General features: G+C 35.2%; 2 long non-coding RNA genes across 3 annotated transcripts in view; one reads left to right on the plus strand and one right to left on the minus strand.

The window, feature by feature from the left end:
• LOC109500724 overlaps nucleotides 1-24,510 on the minus strand; it is a 257,771-nt gene that overhangs the window by 9,924 nt on the left and 223,337 nt on the right. The window lies entirely within an intron of this gene.
• LOC123385991 lies at nucleotides 14,397-19,177 on the plus strand. The gene is made up of 3 exons (XR_006599353.1): nucleotides 14,397-15,400; nucleotides 18,162-18,375; nucleotides 19,018-19,177. It is a non-coding gene; the product is annotated as an uncharacterized LOC123385991 (long non-coding RNA).

Below are 24,510 nucleotides of genomic sequence, written 5' to 3' on the forward strand. Positions count from 1 at the left end.
ATTGGTTTGCATATAGAGATCCACGTTTCCCAGCACCATTTATTAAAAAGACCATCTTTTCCCCGTTGTATATTCTTAAATCCTTTAGTTCACCATATAAACGTGGATTTATTTCTGGACTCTCTATTCTGTTCCATTGATATGCCTATTTTTTTGCCATTACCCTACTGTTTTAATTACAATAGCTTTGTAGAATATCTTGAAATTTGAGATGGTGATACCTCTAGCCTTAGGTCTTCTTTCTCAAGAATGCTTTGGATACTCAGGGCCTTCTGTGGTTCCATACACATTTTAGGATTATTTTTTCTACTCTGTGAAAAATATTGTTGGCATTTTCATAGAAATTGAATTGAATCTCTAGATTGCTTTGGATAAATGAACATTTGAACAATATTCCTCCAGTCCATTAGCATGGACTATCTTACCATTTGCATCCTCTTTGATTTCTTTCATCTATGTTTTATGGTTTTCAAAGTATAAGTCTTTTATATTCTTGGTTACGTTTGTTCTTGGTATTTTATTATTTTTGGCTTAACTGGAAATGAAACTTTCCTTTCTGCTACTTTGTTATTAGTATATAGAAGTATAATAGATTTTGTGTATCAACTTTTATTCAAATTTACTGAATTCATTCTAATGAAATTTAGGTAGAATCTGTAGGGTTTTCTGTGTATAGTATGTCATCTACAAATAATGACAGTTTCATTTCTTACTTAGTGTTTTGTATGCCTTTTATTTTTTGTCTGATTCCTGTGGCTAGGACTCCCAGTGCTATGTTGAATAAATATGGTGAGAGTGGACTTAGTGAAACTTGTTCTTGTTCTTGAACTTAGTGAAAAAACTTTTTCACTACTGAGTATGATGTTAGCTGTTGTTCTATCATATATGGCCTTTATTATGCTGAGGTATGTTCTCTCTAGACTCATTCTGTTGATAGTTTTTATCATGATTGCATATTGAATTTTGTCAAATGCCTTTCTGCATCAATTGAGGTATGATTTTTATCTTTTATTTTGTTAATGTGGTGTACCACATTGATTGATTTGCAAAGATTGAACCATTCTTGCATCCCTGGAATAAATCCCACTTGATCCAGGTGAATAATCTTTTTAATGCATCATTCATTGCAGTTTGCTAATACTTCTTTGAGGATTTTTTTTAGCCATTTTTATCAGGGATATTGGCCTATAGTTTTTTTTTTTTTTTTTTTTTTTTTTTTGTGGTGTCTTTCTCTGGCCTTAGTATCAAAATAATGCTGGCCTCATAGAATATATTTGAAAGATTTCCTTTCTCTTCCATTTTTTTGGAATAGTTGACAATAGGTATTAACTCTTCTTTAAATGTTTGATAGATGGATTCACAGGTGTATTCTAATTTTAGAGTTTTATTTGTTGAAAGTCAATTACTGATTCTGTGTCATTACTAATAATTGGTCTGTTCACATTTTCTGTTTTTTTTCCTGATTCAATTTTGGAAGATTCTATGTTTTTAGGAATTTATCCATTTCTTTTAGTTTGTCCAATTTGTTGGCATATAATTTTTCATAGTATTCTTTTATAATCCTTTGTATTTCTGTGGTGTTATTACTTATTCCCTTTCATTTCTGACGTCGTTTATTTGGGTTCTCTCTTTTATTTTGATGAGTCTGTCTAAAGGTTTACCAATTTTGTTTATATTTTCAAAGAACCAACTCTGGGTTTCATTGATATTTTTTTCTATTGTCTCTTCAGTCTCCATTTCATTTATTTCCACTATGATCTTTATTATTTTCTTCTGATAACTTGGTCTTTGTTTGTTATTCTTTTTCCAATTCCTTTAGGTGTGAGGTTACATTTTTTGAGATTTTTGTTTCTTGAGGTAGGCCTGTATCACTATAAATTTCTGTCTCAGAACTGCTTTCACTGTGTCCTAAAGATTTTTGAAATACTGTATTTTCATTTAGATTTGCCTTCGTGTTTTTTTTTTTTTTTAATTTCATCCTTGTTGACCCATTGGTTATTTGGTAGCATGTTTAGCCTTCATGTGTTTGTATATTTTCCAGTTTCATATTTCTTTTTTGTAACTGATTTCTAGTATCATACCATTTTGGCTGGAAAAGATGCTTGATAGGATTTCAATCTTCTTAAATTTATTGAAACTTGTTTTGTGCCCTAACAGGTGATCTATCTTCAAGAATGTTCAATATGTACTTGAAAAGAATGTGTGTTCTGATGTTTTGGGATAGACTGACTTGCATGTATCTATTAAATCCATCTGGTCTAATGTGTCATTCAAAGACACTCTTTTCTTATTGATTTTCTGCTTGGATGATCTATCCATTGATGTGTGTAGCATGTTAAAGTCCCCTACTATTACTAAATTACTGTCAATTTCTCCCTTTATGTCTGCTAATCTTTGCTTTATGTATTTAGGTACTCCAATGTTGGGTATACAGATATTTATAATTATTATATCCGCTTTTTGGACTGATCCCTTTATCTCTATGTAATGCCTTGTTACATTCTTTGTTTTAAAGTCTATTTTGTTTGATATAAGAATTGCTACCACAGCTTTTTTCTTTTTATTTCTTTTTTTTGCTTCTTCTATTTGCATCTCTTCACTTTCAGTCTGTGTCTTTAGTCTTTAGTTTTGAACTGAGTCTCTTGTTGGCAGCATATGGATGGTTTTTTTTTTTTTTAATCAATTCTGTAACCCTTTTTTTTTTAACGTTTATTTATTTTTGAGACAGAGAGAGAGATTGACAGAATCTGAAACAGGCTCCAGGCTCTGAGCTGTCAGCACAGAGCCCAACGTGGGGCTTGAACTCAGAGACCGCAAGATCATGACCTGAGCCGAAGTTGGATGCTTAACCCACTGAACCACCCAGGGGCCCCACCCTATGTCTGTTGATTGCAGCATTTAGACGATTTACATCTAAAATAATTGATAAGCATATACTCTGCCATTTTGTTAATTGTTTTCAGGTTGTTTTTGTAGTTCTCTGTTGCTTTTTCTCTTGTTGCTGATGACATTTTATATGTTATTCTTAGTTTTATCTTTTGGTATTATAGGTTTTTGATTTGTTGGTTACCATGAGGTTCAATCTATAACATCCTAAGTATATAGCAGTCCACATAAGTTGATAGTCACTTAAGTTCAAACACATTCTTAAAATATTTCATTTTTACTCCCCCTTTCATGTTTCATATATATGTTGTCATAATTTTTATGAGTCTCCTTGAATTACTTTTTTGATATAATTCAAATGATTATTTTTGCCAGATTAGCTTTATAAGTGATCATTTTACTATTGTCACTGTATGTTTTTATTCACAACATATTTTCTGTCCATAATTTTTCTTCTAATTATGGCCCTTTCTTTTCCACTTAAAGAAGTCCCTTTAACATTTTTTTGTAAGGACATTTTAGTAGTAAGGGACTCCTTTAACTTTTGTTTGTCTGAGAAGATTTTTATTTCTCCTTCAATTCTCAATGATAATATTACTGGGTATTCTTGGTTTTAGGATTTTTGTCTGTTTTTCCCTTTAGCACTTTGCATATATCATGCTACTCCCTTCTGGCCTAAAAAAATTTCTACTAAAAAAATCAACTTTGGGGTTTTCCTTGCACATAACTAGTTGCTTCTTTCTTGTTGCTTTTAAAAATTCTCTATATATCTTGAATCTTCAATATTTTATTATGTGTCATGGTATGGATACCTTTGAGTTCATCTTGGTTGGAACTCCCTGTGCTTTTTGAACCTGAATGTCTGTTTCCTTCCTCAGGTAGGGAAGTTTTCATCTATTGTTTCTTCACACAAGTTTTCTGTCTCTCTCTCTCTCTCTCTCTCTCTCTCTCTCTCTCTCTCTCTCTTCTGCTTCTGGGACCCCTGTAATGTGAATGTTTGTTTGCTTGATGTTGTCCAAAAGATCTCTTAACCTGTTCTCATTTTTAATTTTTTTTTCTTTTTGCATTCAGCTTGGGTGCTTTCCAGATCAGTGATCTGTTTTTCTGCATCTTCTAATTTACTGTTGATTCCATCTAGTGTATTTTTTCATTTGTTATTTTTCAGCTCTGCTTTTTAAATTATTTTCTCTTTGTTGAAGTTCTTGCTGAGTTTATCCACTCTTCTCCCCAGTCCAGTGAGCATCTTTATGACCATGACTTTGAACTCTTTATCATGTAGATTGCTTATGTCCATTTCATTTAGTTCTTTCTCTGAGGTTTTGTCTTATTCTTTCATTTGGAGCATATTTCTGTCTCTTCATTTTGCTTGATTTCTGTGTTTCTGTAAATTACATGGAATAGCTTCTTCTTCTAAACTTGAAGAAATGGTCTTGTGTATAGTCATTACCTGTGTAGATTGTGTGTGTCTGGTACCTTTGGCTAGCATTGGCTGGGGTCCCTGGGTGCTTTGTGCTGGGGCTGCCTTGGCAGGATGGCTGAACTCAAAGTGAGCATGGGCCAGAGCAGTCCCAGGCTTCTCTGCACAGAGGGCTCCCTAGAAAGTCCTCCAAAGAAAAGTAAGCATGAGTGGTTCCTGAGTGCTCTGCACCAGGGATACAATGACAAGTCATCTGGAGCCAAAGGGGTACAGGCCTGAAGTGTTTCAGGGTACTTTCACCTGTGTCATTTTGGCGAGACAGTGGAGTTGATAGTGTGAGTACTGTCAGAAGTGTTCAAGTGTTCACTATTCTGGGGCTCCCTTGGTAGGTCTGCTGGGGCTGGTGTGGGCAATAGGCCATGGCATTTGCCTGCTCCTCTGACCTAGAGAGAGTTCCAGCAGCTCCCCAAATGCGTGTCAGAGTTCTAGGGCTGGTTTCCTTATACTTTAGTTGCTCTTTTAAACCACAGTGTTTTATTATGCCCCAAGGCAAAAGAATCTGCTCACACTATCTCCATATTGTCCCTCTCCACTGCAATTTGCAGCTTTGGGAGATGGGGGTTCCCTTAGTCATCATGTCTCCATCTCTTTTATTCTCTATATGGTCTCTCAGTCTTTTGTTACACAGGAGCTATTCAGTCAGTCCTCAGTTCTCCTTCAAGAATTGTTCCATAAACAGATATAGATTTGATTTGTGGAGAAGATGAGTTCAGGGTCTTCTACATTGTCAACTTGGACTCTCCTGATTATAATTTTTATCTTCATTTTGTTAATGTGGTGTATCACACTGCTTGATTTGTGAATGTTGAACCATCCTTGCATCACAGGAATAAATCCACTTGATAGTGGTATATGATTTGCTAATTTTTTAAATTTTATTTGCTAATGTTTTTTAAAGATTTTTGCATCTATGTTCATCAGGAATATTGGCCTGTCCTTTTATTTTTTGGGGGGGGTTTAGGTAGAAAGGGGTGTTTTTATCTGGTTTTGGTATCAGTGTAATGCTGGCCTCTAAAAATAAGTTTGGAAGTACTCCTTTCTCCTCTATTTTCTAGAAGAGTTTGAGAAGAATTGGTATTAATTATTCTTTAAATGTTTGGTGGAATTTACCAGTGAAGCCATCTGGTCCTAGGCTTTTGTATATTAGGAGGTTTCTGGTTACCAATTCATTCTCCCTACTGTTCAATGTTTAGATTTTATATTTCTTCACGATTCAGTCTTGGTAGGTTGTGTATGCCTCTAGGAATTTATCCATTTATAGGTTGTCCATTTTGTTGATGTGTAAGTGTTTATAGTAGCCTATTATAATTCTTTGTATTTTTTTGTAGTAACAAAAAAAGGGTGTAGTAACAAAAAAGGGGTGTAGTAACACCCCTTATTTCATTTCCAATTTTTGTCTTTTTATCTTCATGAGTCTAACTAATGGCTTGTCAACTTTATCTTTTCAAAGAACCAACTCTTAGTGTCATTGATCTTTCTCTTATCTTTTTAGTCCTTATTATTTCCTTCCTTCTATTAGTTTTGGGATTTTTTTCTTTTTTGGTTACTTGAGGTATGAAGTTGGGATGAGTTATTTCTTGTTTCTTGATATAGGCATTTATCACTATGAACTTTCCTCTTGGAACTGCTTTTGCTGCATCTTATACAAGTGTTGGTATGCTGTATTTCCATTTTTATTTGTCTCAAAGTATTTTTTGTCTTAATTTTTTCTTTGACCCATTCAATGGTTATTCAGTAGCATACTGTTTAATTTCTACATATTTGTGAATTTTCTAGTTTTCTTTTTGTAAATTATTTCTAGTTTCATACCACTGTGATTGAATAGATGCCTGATAGGATTTCAATCATCTTAGAGTTGTTTTGTGGCCTAACGTATCATTTACCCTGGAGAATACTTCGTGTGCACTTAAGAAGAATATGTATTCCATTGCTTTTGGATGAAATGTTCTGTATGCACCTATTAAGCCAAAAACTTATAGATGAATATTCAACTGTTCATTTCTTACCATCTGGCCAGCAAATATAATGACCTTTTCTCAATTATTAAGTTTTTAGAACATTTGACACTGTTCACCATCTATTTCATCTTGAATATTCCTCTTACATATGAAACTGAACTAACCTATTTTTTCCTCAGATTTGTCTTCTTTCCCCATATACAATGTACATAATAGATCTTGCCCTTTTCTATTTTCTTTCTTTCTATTTTCTTTCTTGTCTTATAATTGCTGCTGTAGGATAAATGAGAATATTCTTTCAAACTAGTTTCAAATTTGCCATTGCCTAGTGGACATTCTATTGCAAAAGATGTCTGAACTTCCAACTTAACACTCTAAAAATAAGTTCTTATCATCTATCAACCTACCAAATTCTGAAGCAAAAGCTTCTATAGATTTTCACATATTGTCAATAATGTAATTCCCCTAGTTATCCAAGCTTGAAATTTCAGTTATCCTTCAATTATACAAACCTTTCACTATGAATTGTGTTCTAACTAGTGTTCCAACTCTAAACTATTATGAATTCATCTTGATTTCATTTTCTTCTATTTTGTCAGAAAATTCATTTTTTTCACCTTGCACTGTTGATTAGGTCTGATCATTCTTTCCTATTGCTCGGGGAAAAAAATTAGGAGGAAAATAAATGCTCTTTATTGCCTCTAGAACAAAGCTCAAAAATCCTAATTTGACTTTATTGACCCACCTTTTCTCTTATTCTCACCTATATTTTTTTGTCTAATCTGTTTCTTCTATTCTTATGCATATACGTCAAGTTCTTATTAGGATAAATTAATCCATGTATTCTGAATGTAACCTGTTATCCCCTACCTTACATCTTTGTGAGCTGTTTGTGCAGAAATAGCACAGAGTAGGATGAGATTTAGCCATTTCTTTGTCTATGTCAGCTATCTGTAATATATAAAACTAGAGTGAAAATAGGAGTGGGGTACTGAATATATACCTTGAAGACAAGGGGTCTACCTTTGAAGGTCCTGATAACCACATATTGCTCCTATGTCTGTTCCACCTGAAAATATGGAAGCAACCACTCTTGAAACCTTCCCATCTTATGAGGTCTGAGCTCAAATTCTAACACCCATTCCATTTTCTTTTATTTTTTAAGTTGGGAGAATTCCTCTTGATACTTTTTAGCTTTTTCTTTTCCTAATGAGCAATTTTATGTGTGGTATTATAGGGTTTATGTGCCTACCATACTCACTTATTCATATATAAGATGAAGAGAAGGTTTATCATATTCATTTATACTCCATATCACCCAGCACAGGCATTCAAATATTCGAACTGTTTGTGTCTGCTAAACTAACTGTTTAAATACAGCCAGATTCTCATCTACCTTTTAACTGGGCTCCATTTTATGTGGATTTTGCTCTGACATCCTAAGTCACTCTTTATATTTTTGTGACAACAGATGTGGCATCTATTATTTGGCCTGGTCTTTACTAACCAACTTTTATTTCACTTTAAAATTATTCTCTACTTCCTTAAATATAAACCATCTTTGTGGAGAAGAAATATATGTACATACATACGTATGTATACGCACACACTTGAATAAACATATGTACCTCTATACACACCTAAGTTATGACTGCTAGGACTTCTTCAGATGATAAACTTTTTTACATCCGTGACAATGACTTATATATTTAACATTTTATGTCTTGTCAGTACCTTGCTCGATTCCAGAAACATATAATCAGTGCTTAATAGATGCTCATGGCCTGAAATTGTAGTATTTTTTTAAACTCAATATATGGTACACTGATTATGGTCTTGTATATTTACCTATGAATTACAGCAATTTTTAATATCTTCATGTGAGAACTAAACTTGGAACTGCTTTTCCTGTCTTAAATGTGATCTCTGAGTTACATATAAAACAAAAAATATTTAAACAACACTTTTGGGGGGAGGGGAGGTTTTTCCCCCCCCTCAAACCGAGGGCTCTGTAGACTATACGGTTAGGAATTTGGAGTTACCCTGAAGCTGGCAAACATCTGCCTTTTCCACATCTGGGGCAGCATCTGTTCTGTTTTTAGAAGAAGCAAATGAGAAAATTGGTACAAACATCACAGCACACTATGGAATTCTACAAATCTAGCAAATGTATTTATTTATTGTTGATCAAGTGGCCAAGAAGTGTTGTGATGCCCATACTAAGATGCTTGATAATTACATTTCTTAACTCCCTTTAGAAAATGCCATACTCCAAGCCTGGGGATAACAAGCTTTTGCATAACAGCACAGGGGCCTATAAATAAGAAACTCATTAAGCTACCTGTAGCAGGCCTCTAACCCAGCCCTGCACTGGCCTGGGGAGCTTAATGAGGTGATAATGAGGAGAAAATGGTTTAGCTCCTTTTTTGGCCTGGTTTGCGATGGGTAGGGAAATATCAGTCTTCGGTGAAACAGCCACCATAGAGCCCAATTCATCATTCAGGGTGGGTCTATACCAGAGAAATAATTTGCTTCTAGGCCCTGTAGTTATTTGGCTCCCCTGTCTATGGAAACAAAGCAAGCTATTCATTCCCATTTGAAGGGACTGTCCGCATAACACCAATAAAGGGTGTTAAACTAGCTGGTCATTAGCATTTGAAGGGAATGGCCAAATAACACCAACAAAGGGTGTTAAACCAATCCACATTGTAGGTGGGGGGTGGGTGGGAGCACTGTGCAATTCTAAGTGGATTAATGCCAGCATTATTTTCTCACTATGAGCCCAGCCTTCTCTCTAAGATTTCATATTCATTCGTGGCTGGACCAAACCTTCTTGGCTATGCTCTCCCCTTCTTTTTCTCTATAAAGAAACTAAAGCAGTGAGCTGGGATTAAGACTATAACATTTAGCATGTTAAAGACAAGACTGAGATCAGATCCCCAAACTGTTGGGCATCTAGGCCACAATGCCAAATTCAGCAGGATATTCTATGGCAGTCCCCAAGAGGGGTCCATAAAGAATAGACCAATGATCAGTTTAATTTGATTTCAGTTTTTCTCAGGCTGAATGCTGCTGCTGCTGCCCCTCAAAATAACGGAAAAACCAAACGAGACAAGTGGAATTAGAATCTCAAGAGGAAAATATCAACGATCATTCAGCCCAATGTCCCAACCAAAACGGAAATCTTCTATAATATCCCTTAGGGAAAGACATTCATCCTCTAGTTGAAAGCAGCCCAGGAAAGTCAGGGGGAAAAAAAAAAAAACCCACCTTACATCTAGGTCATAGTCAAGGATCCATACTGTGGGTGTTACAACTTTTCTACCGGGTGGAATGGGCCAAAATGACACACATGTGCCACATAACTTTTACTTACATTATTTCATCTTAAAATATTTTGTGCTGTGCACAATAAATAGCTTATCCTGCCCAACATAGCTGGTACGTGCTGGAGCCAAATTCATACCCAAAGAAGTATTTTATTACAATCTACAGACCTCAGCTGACTGTGAAGAGTGATAACTTAGCAATAATATTCAAGTTGAGGCTTTCATGTAAATCATGGCCTATTGGGCATATGCATTTATCTTTACCCCTTCACCAAATCAAGGGCAGAAGACAAAAAAAAAAAAATTTACAAGCTCACAAGGACATAAATAATGGAGGAGATAAAGATGACTTTAGATAATAAAGGAAAAGGAAAAAGTGGAACTCTTATGGTCCACAGAAGATGAAGGAAGAGAAAGCCAATAAGAAGCAAGTCAATTCATGTTGCAGAAAGGGGTTGGCAGGGGCAACAGCAGGCTTGGAGCCAGGATACAGGATGAGACTAAAGTAGGTAGACTAGTTGAACACGTGTTGAGCTCCTTAACACTCCATTCTACCTGCCCCAATCACCAGGGTAGGCAAATGTTCCTTCCCGTATCTTTTTTATCCCTATACCAATTTGCAAACCAGGGCTATGGGTTAGATTGATTCACAACTTCTACCATCATTTTAAAACTCAACAGACCCCAAAACTTCATTTCCCTCTTAAAACTAACCTCCTCTTGAGCTTCGTTGTGGTGAATTTTGCCATTTGTCTCTATTAGGTGACTGTATTTGTAGTGGTTGTTTTGATATTCTGGTATTCATTCGTGTTATTTTCATTTTTTTTAACGTTATTTATTTTTGAGAGACAGAGCACGAGCAAGGGAGGGGCAGAGAGAGAGGGAGAGACAGATCCAAAACAGGCTTCCGGCTCTGAGCTGTCAGCACAGAGTCTGAGGCAGGACTCGAACCCATGAACTGTGAGATCATGCCCTGAGCCGATGTTCGACACTTAACCAACTGAGTCACCAGGTACCCCAAATTCTTGTTGATTACATAGTCTTCCAGTTTTAGTTAGCATTTATATGTACACGTGAGCGTGTGTGTGTGTTGCTCAAGAAAACCTTTCCAACTCTTGAGTTTTTAAGATAGTCTCTGAAAAGGTAGTCTAAAAGTTTAAAGTTTTGACTGTGACATTTAATTCTAATCTATTTGGATATTTTCTTGTACTTCATGGTGCAAGGCTCTACACTGATACTTCTATAGGGACTCCCTTTTGTCACAGCACCATTTAATATAGCATTCCTCATTTTCCCATGATCTGTAATATTACCTTTGTCATATATCCAGTTTCCATAGATGCATATGTCTGTTTGTAGTTGTTCCTTTATGTTTTATCTGTTTGTCTATGTCTGTACTGGTACCATACTGCTCTAATTACCACATTTTCATGATGAATTTTGATATCTGGTAGAGTAAGCTTCCGCCTTCTTCAGGAGAGTAATTTTGTTAGCCTTAGTTTTTTTTTTTCTCTACATTTTATAATAAATTTGTCAGTTTCCTTTAAAAAATTCCTGTTGGTATTTTAATTCAAATTGCATTGAAACTTTTTAAAGCCACGAATATGACATTGAGATTTTCTTTATTGTCTTCTGGATGTATTTTTCATATAAGTCTTACAAATTTTTATTAATTTCTAGGTACCATCTAATTTTTGTTTTACATTATAACTATTTTTTTCTTTTTTTGCTGTTGCATATAAATGCAGTGGAGGTTTACATACTGATCTTCTATTTAGCAACCTTGATAATATAATCTTCCAGGAATTGTTCTGTGTATTCTTTTCAGTTGTCTATATTGAGAAACTTTATCAATTGTTTGTCAACAGTTTTATTTTTACCTTTCCAAACCTTGTAATTTTTTTCCCTCTTATTTTGGGGGCTGAAAAGTCAAGGACAATGTTTGTGAATATTGGCCATGGTGTTAACAGTTATGATTCTAATATTTCACAATTAAGTATGTTGTATGCCTAGTTTGCTAAGATATTTTATTTTATGAATTGATATTTAATTTTATTAAATGCTTTTTCTTTATCCATTTAAAAAATATCTCCTTTAACCTACGTACATAGTAATTACAGTTATATTTATTAGCATTAAATCACCCTTGAATTTCTATTATTGCATTTCCTTTTCTTCTTGTATTATTATGTTTTTGAGGGTTTTTTTCATATGAATTCATGAATGGAACGGGTTGTGATTTCCCTACCTTGTATACTCCCTTTCTTATTTTGATTTCATAGTTATACCAGTCTTGTATTATAATCTGTTGGGCCCCTATCTTTATGTAATCTCTGGGAAGAGTTTATGTAAGATTGAAAAGGTGTGCTTCCTGAATGGTTGGTAGAATTTTCTGATGAAAACATCTGGTCCTTGTTTTCAAATACTTTAATACAGAATACACAGTTTTTCAGTCTTTTCATTTTTCTAATTTTCAAATTTATATCAACAAATTCATAATTCTTAGTTGCATTTAAATCTAGCCTCTATGAAAATATTTCCTGTTTTCTTTTTAATATTGTTTTTGTATAATCTCCATTTTTAAAATCAATGTTACCTGGGGTTCCCTTCAAAGAACAGCTTCTTTGTAGATATTCTTTTTTTTGCATTTTTGTTTTTTTTAATTAATTCATAACTTTTTATTTTTCTTTTCTTGATTCCTTACATTAGAAGCTTAGGTTTTTATTCATCAGAAATTCTTTTTAATAAAATAGTTTAGGATTGTAACTATGCTTCAGATTATAATTTTTGTTGCATTTTATAAATTTTGCTGAGTATTTTAATTACATTTAGTTTTAAGTTTTTGTCTCCAAATTCTGTTGTGTTCTTAAACCATAGTTATTCTGAAGTGTTTTTTGTTTTTTGTTTTTTGTTTTTTTTTAGTTTTTAAACTGTATCTTTTGTTATATTTTACCAAATCGGATTGCCAAAAAAAAAGCATGGGCCTAAAGTGTCCTTATCACAGAACTAGTGTTAGCATTTACCCCAGCATGGCATTTACTTTCCTCTTTGCTGGTGTCTTGCACTTACTCTACTTTCGGCTCCCTATTCCTTTGTATTTAATGGTTCTAAGAAAGTTTTGCTTTCTGTCTTATGATCTCACCCATGCATTAAAGCATAATTGTGCTAATGTATCCAGGACCTAGTTGGTTCTCGTAGTAAGGCCTTTTATAACATCTAGTAAACTCTAAGAATTTTCAACTACATCTTGCAAATTTCTATTCACAAATTCCAATGAAAATATAGGGCATTCAAAAGTTTGAAATGCTGTCCAGTATTTTTACCTATTCACACTATTCACCTCTTTCTGGTCTCCATCTGCATGGTAAGGCTACACATAATGATGCCCAGCACTGGTCTAAAAAGATTTGCTTTGGCTAAGCTTGCTTAATTTCAGGCTCACACCATCTCCAGTATAGGTAATTATGTGTATTGATTGAAAAGATCTTCTTTTCTAGCTCTTAGTAAAAGACAAGTAAATAGAATAGATAGGGTTGTCAAATTTTCCTGGCTATCTGAAGAGGTGATTGGAATAGATGAGCTCTAAGATGTCTTTCAGCTCTATGAAAATATGCCTGTGCCTAAAAACAATATAATAGTATTTCCCATTAGTTACCTGCCAGTGAATAATTGAATGTTAAGAAAACATTGCATTTTTCCTCTGTTAATGGAGTAGCTACTTCTGAAGTATCTTTTCTCATCCTTTATTCCTTACAATAGTCTAATGCCCTCAAGTCACTAATAACTGTTGGTGTATTTACCTGTCATTTATGGATTGAGATTTAATGCAGTCTTTGTTACTAAATGCAGGGGAGTAATCCATCCCTAAAATCAAAGTTCAAGAATGTACCCTTGGAACAGGACTCCAGGGACAGAGCAAACAACTTGTCTTGCAGCCCATAACCTGACAGTTCAGAAAGAACAGGTTTATTGAATTGAAGCAAATTTGACCCAGTGATATTTATGAAGTCAGAATCCAGGAAGAGGAAACTGAGTTTGTAAGGTTAAGAAAATACACGGAGTGGGCTTGAGAATAATGGTCATGGTCTTTGGAAGCAAGTATTGAAGGAGTACTTTTAAAAAATGCAGGTGGCTATATACACAAACACTTGCACAAACATCAACTCACATGGATAGTCCCACATACACATGTAGAAACAAATTTAAGAATATGACATTACCTTTTTGTAAAAGTCCTGAAAAATTATTTTCTTTTGGGTCGGAATGACTTTAACTGAAGTAATGAAATACATGAGTCCTTAATGGCCTTTGCAGGCTCTTAAATATATTCAAACACATACAAACAAGATTTTAGAAAATAGAACTTGAAAATGTTATTTGTGAGATCAGATTCATAGGAAATCTGTACATGTAACCACTATTGGCTTTGTTATATAATGTAATATAAAGATAATAATTATTACTATATATAATTGGGATAATTATATAGGCAATAATTTAACTTCATAAAAGTTAAATGATTCAAGATTAATGGACTTGTATGAATTGCACTACTGTAAGGTACAAAATTTAATATATATTTTTCAACTTGAAAGGTTGACAGTTAAAATATATGTGGAGAAATGAATAAGTAGCATACAGATATTTTATTAAATTAGATACCTCAATAAATCAAAATCAATCTCTGCCATTAACTTTCTGGAAATAAATGAAGTTAGTGTCTTATTTTTTTTCAGGTATGAAATTCCTGCTCAATCTCTAGTTTTCACTTACTATTGAGAAATCATATATATATATAAAAGAGAAAAAAGTGGGAATTTATCTTATAGCATTAATGGGTAAAACCCATTATATAGTGCCTATAGAGTCCTCTTAAGAAGCAGTTCATTCAAAAACGGACTATAATGTTCACCTGTCACTCTGAGAACTTTCTTCCTGGGTATCAATTTTCTTATGGGAAGTGAGTATAGAGTAACAGCAGCATTGTTTGTCAATGTCCTCCTGTGATTGTTAGCAATGCATCCTTGCACATATTGTTTCAGACAAAAAATTAGTATTTTGCATTAGAAGAGGATAATTAGGCAATAAGATACAAAAGCGAGTGTGGTTATCATGAGATAAACACACACATGGGGTGTTATGAGGCACAGCCAAGTGTCTGTAATCCCTCTAGGGTATGATTATCTCGTGATAACCACACACCCTGGAGTTGCCTTATTGCTATTATAAAATATCTTTATTATAGGAAGAAATGTGCATTTTTGTGCAGAAAGGAGACGGAGCTGGCAATTTAGAATGCCGAACAGCAGTTTCAGCTGAGCTATGTGGTTTACATAGATTAATCTATCCCATTGGAATGTTTCCCCAGCCAAAAAAATGTTCCCTAAATCCAAGCAGTCATAATCTGTAGTGATGTGCAGCTATTTGGAGCATTTGAGAAATTCCCTGCCTGGTTCTTAGGCTGTTGGTTTGATGGTTGCATGGGGTGAATTCTGAGATGCACAATGACAAGAGGCTACAGTATTGTGGAAGCTTGGTGTTCTGGGAACCCAAATTGTGATGCATGCAAATGTCAAAATTCTGTACAATAATTTTATCTGTTTTCTCGATCAGAGTAAATGTCTTAAAATCCTTATGAAAACAGCATCTCACAACAGAAATGTTCCTAAGGGAGAGAAATTATTAAGGTGGAAACAAGAAGATGGAGATGAAACTCAAAATCGTGCGGAAGGAGTTGATGAATGTCACAGGTAAGAGATAAGAAACACCCTGATCAAGGCCAAGGGCAAGTATGGTGTACATCCATAAATATCTGAATTATAATCATAAGGAATCAAAGTATTCCCAATGGCTCCAGAGTCAGAATTAGTTTAAGTGAAAGTCAGGGGAAAGGAGTTCATTCTACCCTAAGAATCCAATTCTAAAATTCAAGCGGTTCCAAAATATAATTGTCTCCTCTCGGGGAACAAAAAAATATCAAGCAAAGACTGCGTGATTTATTAAGAGGGATTCCTCCCTTAGAAAAAGTTCCCCATATCTTAAAAATTGATTTTACAATTAAAATAAGTCTGAGAAGATGATTCGACATCATGCAAAGAACTGAAAAAAGACTGAATTCACAGCATTTCTTGGATACCTTCTAATAGGAACAGAAGTATGTAGAAAAATGCAGGGTATTGAGCCCAGCTTTGGTACTTTTATAGTAGTGATCAAAATGTGTCAACTCTAATGTAAGACTATTGTCTAATATGGGATATGAAATCAATGTAATTTACTTGATTCAATTTTTAAAAAACCTTCCACGAATATATGCCATACCTTTTTTAATGCAGCGAAGCCAATAATTGGCTTGAATGTAAAAACAAATTGTGTCTTGAGGTCTCCTACCTAGCCATGGTGATGCTTTATTGGTGTGTGCATTTTACTAACTGATGTGCTTTCATGTAAAACCAATCTAGTATTTTTTACATTGTTATGGTATGGATTCCATAAGCTAAAATACATTTTTTGATGTATTACTTCAAATCGTTAATTTACAAAAAAAAAACTTGCCATGGGGAAAACTTAAAGGGGCATCATTTGTTTTCTAAATATGCAACAGCATCTTTCACATAATTGACAATTGTTTCAACGGAATGCTATCATTTCTATTCTAAATCCCCATCTTTTAATTTAGCCCTAGGCCATACCTTTTAAAGAAATTGCTATCCATGAAATATCAGATGCTCCAACAGGGCCAGACTTGTGTACCTCCCTAGTAGAGCTGTGTGAAAAATTTCACACCTACAATGAAACTGCCAAAATATGCTTCTTCACTCTTCTCAGTACCAAGGGGAAAACATATACTTTTTCCCTTTGGGCAGTTTTGACAGTTTTAATACAAGTGAAAAGCAGGTTTTGCCAGCATAAAAAAAGGAAAAGGGAAGAAATCTTGAAATTATAATGTGAGAACCTCATAGTCTCTGGAGGAGGTGGAGGGCAGCAAATACTGACAGTCTAAGCTAATATTTAGTCTTTTCCAAAGCTGACCATGTGATCAGGAGTGATCAATTGCTTGCTGGGGAAGATCATGACCAGTGAAAGAAGCTAAACATTTTAAGGGTAAAGTCAATACTAAATAAAAATAATAAAAAAATGGCAGTAAAACTTGAGCCTCCTGCCGCATTTTCCCTCGGAGTTAGGTCATAAGTAAAACAAATGACTTCCAAGAACCTCGCCAAGCCCCGCCCCCCCACTTCCCAGCCCCCAATCTGTGTACTGTCAAGATTTAGAAGTCCTCCTTATCTTTAAAGGAGAGAGATAAAAATATTAAAGTCAACTAATATATCCTGAGACATCGCATTGCTCAATCAACTTCTTTCTCTTGAAATTTTGAGGAATCTTGCATCTCTATGGGAGAGAAAGAAGCTTCTTTGCTGAAAGGTTTTTAAATAGAAAATTGTCATATGATGGCCACTTTCCTCAATCACTGCAATCCCAAAACACTCACAAGGTTTGGAAAAAAAATAATAGGTCTAGAAAATACATAGAGATGTAGCTCAGGGGATTCAGCCAGGCAGAGATTTCTTCTGGACCCATGAATTCCTATAGCATTTTTTTTCACTCTTTAGTCATGCTTTAAAACAATTGAACACCCAATATAAACATCAAGTCAATGGAAAATCAAATGTGCTGGGCCTTTCTGCATCCACCCAAACTCATCTGGTAGAATACTATACTTTCAGAACATGTGGGATGAATTTTAACTTGACTCTTATGTGGAAGTCTGTGCTACATGCAGTTCAAAGAATTTACATAAAGATGCATCTTTTGTCACTTTGAAGATAGGGTTACTGTGTATTGAGACAAAAATTGTTGGACCTTTTATACAAAGAAGGGAAGTGGCTTTCATTTTGTTTGGTTTTTATAAAATCTTTAGAGGGACCGTTCTGAGTTCTACATTAGTAATTTAGAGAAACACTGCTGGTGAATATATGTGAGGATTTGCCCTTTGGATTGTTTTATACTTTGTCCATTAAATAATAAAAATAGTAATTTGTGAGTAAAATTTGAGCAAATGCTATTATTGTAACTTTTGAATTTGTAAAATTAGCACCTAGACATAAGAGAAGCAAAAGCTATACCAAATGTCAACATTTTGGAGGGCAAGGAGACAGAGGAAAATGTATTTTACTGCTTTTATATATATATATATAAAATATATATATAAATATATATATAATAAATATATAAATATACTAAATATTTTAATATATTTTGCATAATAAACATATAATTATACATTATATAATATATATAAATATATGAGATATAATAAATATATACATATTACATATAAATATATATTTATATAAATATATAATAAATGAGATATAATAAATATATATGTATGTGTGTGTGTATATATATATATGTATATATATATATATATATATATATATATATAGGCTTTTCCAATGACGTCACACTAACTGAGAATTGAAGTTCAACTTTTCTCTTTTCTCTCTTGAGGACTCCTTCCATTCAACCATCTTCCAGTGTGACTGTTCTGGGAATTGGCACTGAGCTTATGGTGCCTTGTCACTACCAATAGTGACTTCCATTGAGTTATTTCCTGCTACTGTCCTCTGCAAGTAGGACCTGTGTGTCCATGCCTGCTAATGCTGGCCCCTCATTCCACAACACTGGTCCTGATGCCAGCTACACCTGCCCCAGCACCACTCAGGTGAGTGTTACCATTGGAACTGCCTCCCAGTCCTGCCTCCCAGTCCTGCCTTGTCTATAGACTTGGAAGGCTGGACTCAACTAGCTCCGTACTGCTTTCATCATCAAGTCTTACAGACTCTGGGTTAAAACATGTTTCTTGTTGATAATTTTTAGCTTTCTCTCTCCTGAAGATTCAGATAGCTGTGACGGCTGACTCCATGTTATCCTCAGTATGCTCCTTTCCTTTAACGATGGAAAAAATGCTGTGGGATTCTATTTTTGCCCTTGGTTTCCTCTTACAATTCTTTTTCAGAACCATCCTCTCCTCGTCCCAACTTTCAGACAAGGAAACATACAAGTATACAGATATAGTTTGACCAAACTGTGGCAGACACCGCTAATTTCCTCCCAGCATCTGTTTGCTTCTTCTTCATTTCAGCAATAGAACCTCGCCACTGATGATCCACCTCTGGATCTCAGCAGGGCATGTGGCAAGTTAGCTAGGCACCATATTTCCCAGCCTCCCTTAGGATAAGGTGTGATTCAGTGACTAGGTTCTTTCAACAGGCTTGACAGAAAGTAACATCTTAAGGTTTGACCTTAAAGACTATGCCACATACGTTAATTTCCTTCTCTCTTCCTGTATTCTTCTCTGGGCTAGAAAATGGCAACAGCTGGAGCAGGTACCTTGAGCCCAGAGATGGAAACCCCATGTCCAGGATGAATCTAGCAGCCTGCGTACTAAAGATCCTGTGGACAAAGTAAGTGAAGCCTCCAGCCTTACTGCTAATCTCTGAACTGTTATGACAGGGAAACAGGCCTCTAATTTGTTTGTTCCATTCCATTATTGAGTATTATAGCATTTGATATGTATTCTTTTTTATTATTTTTATTTTGAGAGGGGGGGTGGGAGAGGGAGACAGAGAATCTAAAGCAGGCTCCGCACTGTCAACAAAGAGCCCAATGTGGGGGTCTGTCTCACAAACTGCAAGATCATAACCTGAGCTGAAATCAAGAGTCAGATGCTTAACCAAATGAGCCACCCAGTCTCATTCAAACCAATATAGTATTGGTCTGTATTCAAACCATTATAGTAGGGTTGAGAGGAGAAGAGACATCTGATATATATTTTATCATATACAGAAAGTGTAATGTATTGAAGAATCCAATCTTTCTTTTTCTTAACATTTCAAATTTGTATCTAAACTCTAGTTAATAAACAGTGTAATATTAATTTCAGTATTAGAATTTAGTGATTCATCACTTACATACAACCTTTGTTTTGTTTCAGATCCCACATATAAGTGAAATCATGAGGTATTTGTATTTCTCGGTCTTATTTCACTTAGCATATTGTCCTTTAGGCCCATCCACGCTGTTGCAAATGGCAAGATCTCATATTTTTTATGACCACCTAATATTCCAGTGCGTGCTTACATGCGCTTAACACCCAGTGGTCATCACAAGTTCCCTCCTTAATACTCATCACCCATTTAGCCCTTCCTCCCCACTCCTCTCCAGCAACCCTTAGTTTGTTCTCTATACTTAAGAGTCTCTCTTATGGTTTGCTACCCTTTTTTTTTCTTCCTCCTATGTTCATCTGTTTTGTTTCTTAAATTTCACATACAAGTGAGATTGTATGGCAGTTGCCTTTCTCGGACTTATTTTGCTTAGCGTAATACACTCTAGCTCCATCCATGTTGTTGCAAATGGCAAGATTTCATTCTTTTCGCTGGATGAGTAATATCCCATTGTATATGTATATACCACATCTTTATCCATTCATCAGTCGATGGACATTTGTGCTCAAGCAGCTTTCTTATATATTTGGCACAGGATTTTGAGGAAACAATTTCACAGTCCTATCATGGATATCATAGCAAAAGATGCTATATGCTTTTAACATTGGGAAAAACACAGCTTCCAAATAAATTGAATCTGTATTTCAAGATGAAAAATGAGGTTATGTGTGAAAGTACATTGGGGACCATAAAGCGTTAGTTACATAATAATATAATAATTATTACTACTATTTTACTGATATAATCATTATTGTGTTTTAGCCAGTTTAGGGACCTAAACAAAACCTATTTCTGGTAGTATTTATACTTGGGGTGCCTGGGTAGCTAGGTCAGTTAAGCATCTGATTCTTGGTTTTGGCTCAGGTCATGATCTCACAGTTTCATGGGTTCTGGGCCGCATTAGGCTCTGTGCTGGCAGTGCTGAGCCTGCTTGGAATTCTCTATCTCCCTCTATCCCTTTGACTCACACTGTCTCTCTCTCAAAATAAATAAAAAACTTAAACATTTTTAAAAATTAAAATATACTTTAGCTCACACATATATAGTCAACTGATCTATGACAAAGGAGGCAAGAAAAAAACAATGGGGAGAAGAGTCTCTTCAATGACAGCTACATGCAAAAATCTCACACTATATGCAATATGTTTTTTTGGACCAGTCTCTTCAGGCAAGAGCAGCAAAAGTTAAACAAATGGGACTACATCAAACTAAAAAGTTTTTGCACAGCAAAGGAAAGCATCAACACTAATTTGGACTTAAATAAAATTAAAACTTTTTTAAAACATTTTTTAAAAGGCAATATACTGAATGTGAGAAGATATTTGCAAATCATACATTTACTAAAGGGTTTAATATCCAAAATATATAAAGGATGTACAAAAATATCAAAAAACACATAATTCCATTAAAAAATGGGCAGAGGATTTGAATACACATTTTTCCAAATTAGACCTACAGCCAGCCAACAGGCACATGAAAAGATGCTCAGTATCACTAATCATCAGAAAAATGCGTATCAAAACCACACTGAGATAGAACCTTACACATATCAGATTGGCTATTAAAAAATTAATATGTGTTGGCATGGATATGTAGAAAAGGGAACCCTCATACACTGTTGGTAGGGATGTAAATTAATGCAACTGCTATGGGAAACAGTACAGAACTTCCTCTGAAAATTAAAAATACAACTATCCTACAATCCAACAATTCCCCTTCTAGGTATTCATCTGAAAAAAAATATGTATGTATGTACACATAATATTCCATTAGCCATGTTATTAATGGAATATTATTTAGCCATAAAAAATCTTATTTGCAACATCGATGAACCTAGAGGGTATAATAATAAGTGAGGTAACTCAGACAAATACCATATGACTCCCCTTACATATGAAATCTAACAAACTAAAACAAATGAACAAAATAAAACAACACAGGAACAGATTCATGAATGTAGGAAAGAAACTTGGTTACCAGAGGGAAACATGGTTGGGGAGCACACAAAATCAGTGAGGAAGATTAAGAGATACAAAATTCCAGTTATAAACTAAATAAGCCATGGGGATGTAATGTGCAGCATAAAGAATATAGTCAGTATATTGTAATAACTTTGGTGACAAATGGTAACTAATTCATTGTGCAAATAATTTCATAATGTACAAAAATATATCACCATGATGTACACCTAAAACTAATAGGATATTGTATGCCACTTATACTTCAATAAAATATGAATAAAATATACTTTAATAATCAGCCATGGTACATTTTAATTCCTGAATTCACTCATTTCTTATATATTTGTGGACCACATTCAGAAGATGCTGACAGGGTATAGATCCAGATCCTACAAAAACTGACTCATTTTATCTATGTTGAATTCAGACAAATATTGACACCAGTCACTGAGATATGTCACTAAAAAAGCAAATTTCCAAATCGCACATTTGTCAATGTGTACATGTTATAGAATATGTGCCTATAAAAAAACATACAGAACAAATGATGACACTGAGTAAGAGAGGGGTAGTGGAAGGTTTTTTGAGAAATTGTGAAGAAATAGTAACAAAATGAATGGTTGAAAGAGCAATTGAATGAGAGGAGAAGGCTATTTCTGTAAGGTTGAATAAGATGGGAAACTTAGTTTTGTTTTTTCCTATGTGCATTCTGTGGGAAGCATTTTTAATGTTGTGTACCTCTTTATATGTGTGACTGTGTAATGGCCTTGTCTTCTTGTGAAGGTAACTGGTTAAGCCTGTGAAATGTTCACTGATCTAAGTGGATGGGTCCAAGGGGAAGGGCTTGTCAGCTGGGACAGCTTATCAGAAGAGGGTTGTTCTTCCCACCCCCCTTCTTCCTATTTATTCCTAAACCAGGGAAAATTCCCCTGGGAGCATAGAGGCTTCAGAGGGAACATTGCAGAAACTCAAGAGATGAGAAACGGTTTGTAAATGAGCATTTAAAACATGAAAACACTCTTGTTTTTAAAGCCAATGAGTATAAAGTACCAGTGGGAGACGTGAGTTGACAGCTGGGACTCTTCATCCGTCTGGCCAAGGGATTCTGAGTCAATCTCTGACGGATGAAAAGTAGGACTGGGAGAACTGGGGCCTGTCAGGATCTGCTCAAAATTCCTGGGCTTGCCATTTCAAACCAAATTCAAACCTTCCAGAACTTGAGATTAAAGAGAGTGTTTACAGAAAAATAAAAGAGGCTTGAAAATGCTTATTAAGAGGCATCTTAGAAATCTTTATAAAGCATCATCTGTGATGATTTACATGCAAATGAATCCGAATGTGCTTGGCATACATTATGTAGGGTTTTCAGATTTGATCAAATCCGTGCTTATCATGGAAAAATACACACATAGAGCCACTAGAGTTTTAAGCAAGACGGCCTGTCCATTTGTGGTTTCAAGCAGAGAGATGATACGGGAGGACGCAGGAGTGTTTTTACTCAGTTACTTAAGGACAACTTTTGCTCCCAGAGATATATTTTGAGTCCAGAGGCAGCTGCAGACGTTTCTGGGAGCATGAGATGCCCTTAGAGCTTCAGGTTTGTATTGGAGAGGTCTTGAGCAGAAATTTACTCCAAGCCTGGAAGATTCTGAATACTGTAGTCTTATTCCAATGTTTCTTGGGGGTCTGCACTGTTTCTGCCAGGAGTTTCTAAGCATCCCACATAGTCTGTAATTTAAAGTGACCTCTCTCTCTTGGGACACCTGGGTGGTTTAGTTGGTTATGCATCCAAGTCTTGATTGCAGCTCAGGTCCTGATCTCAGTTTGTGAGATCGAGCCCCACGTTGGGCTCTTCACTGACAGTGTGGAGCCTGCTTGAGATTCTCTCTCTCCCTCTCTGCCCTGTACCCTGCTCATGCACACACTCTCCCTCAAAATAATTAAATAAAAAATAATAAAGTGATCTGTTTTGGTGGCTGGACTTGAACTGGGACTCTGGGCCTTTGCTAGTCATAGTTTGAATTATTAAAGATGTTTCCAAAGTTCAGGAAGTTGTCACAAGGTATAAGATATAGATAAACACAGGGACCAAAAATTGCCACCAATTCTTTAGTGGCCATGAACAGGAAGGCTATGACAAGGTTATATAACAAACTAAATAGGTCTCTTTGGGAAATTTATGCAACTACCGAGTTCTTACCAGGGAAAGGGAACAAATAAAGGATGATGAACCTAGAAACCAGCAACAAAAAATAGTGTTAATACCTCTAAGGCTTAAGAAGCAAATGGGAAAACTATTACTGGAGCTCAGAGAGAGCTAGAGTCATAAAGGCAGCTATTTCTAGAGGGGTAATGCCAAAGCAGAGGACAGGGAAGAAATACCCCAAACATGTTGTCCTCCACCTGGTATTTCCTATTGGCTGAACCCAGCCAGAGAGCAAAGGAGCCCAGTTGCTGATTCAGTCTGTAGAAATCAGCCAACTGGGACACTGAGCAGGGCAGAGGATACAGAATGGATTGGTGAATGGGTGGAAGGTAGAAGAAAAATCAGCATATTAATCTATTTTTTCTACACCTTTATCAAGATGCTCCTTTCTAATACCCTACTTTCTACATTGTATTTAAGTCACTCCAGGGTCTGGTTGTAGGAAGTCAGACAAGGTCAGTTTCAAAATCTCTTATCTATAACTATCACAATAACTTCATCTTGTTCTCATCTTCCTAAAATGCTACATAATTCAAAGGAATTAGAAAATAAAGGAATAAAATTCAAGGTTAGTAGAAGGAAGGAAATAATAAAGATCAGAACAAAAATAAGATAGAAACAAAAAATTAGAAAAGATCAATGAAACCAGAGCTGGTTCTTTGAAAAGATAACAGAACTGATAAAAC

Source organism: Felis catus, chromosome B3 (assembly GCF_018350175.1).
Source record: "Felis catus isolate Fca126 chromosome B3, F.catus_Fca126_mat1.0, whole genome shotgun sequence".
Lineage (NCBI taxonomy): Eukaryota > Metazoa > Chordata > Mammalia > Carnivora > Felidae > Felis > Felis catus.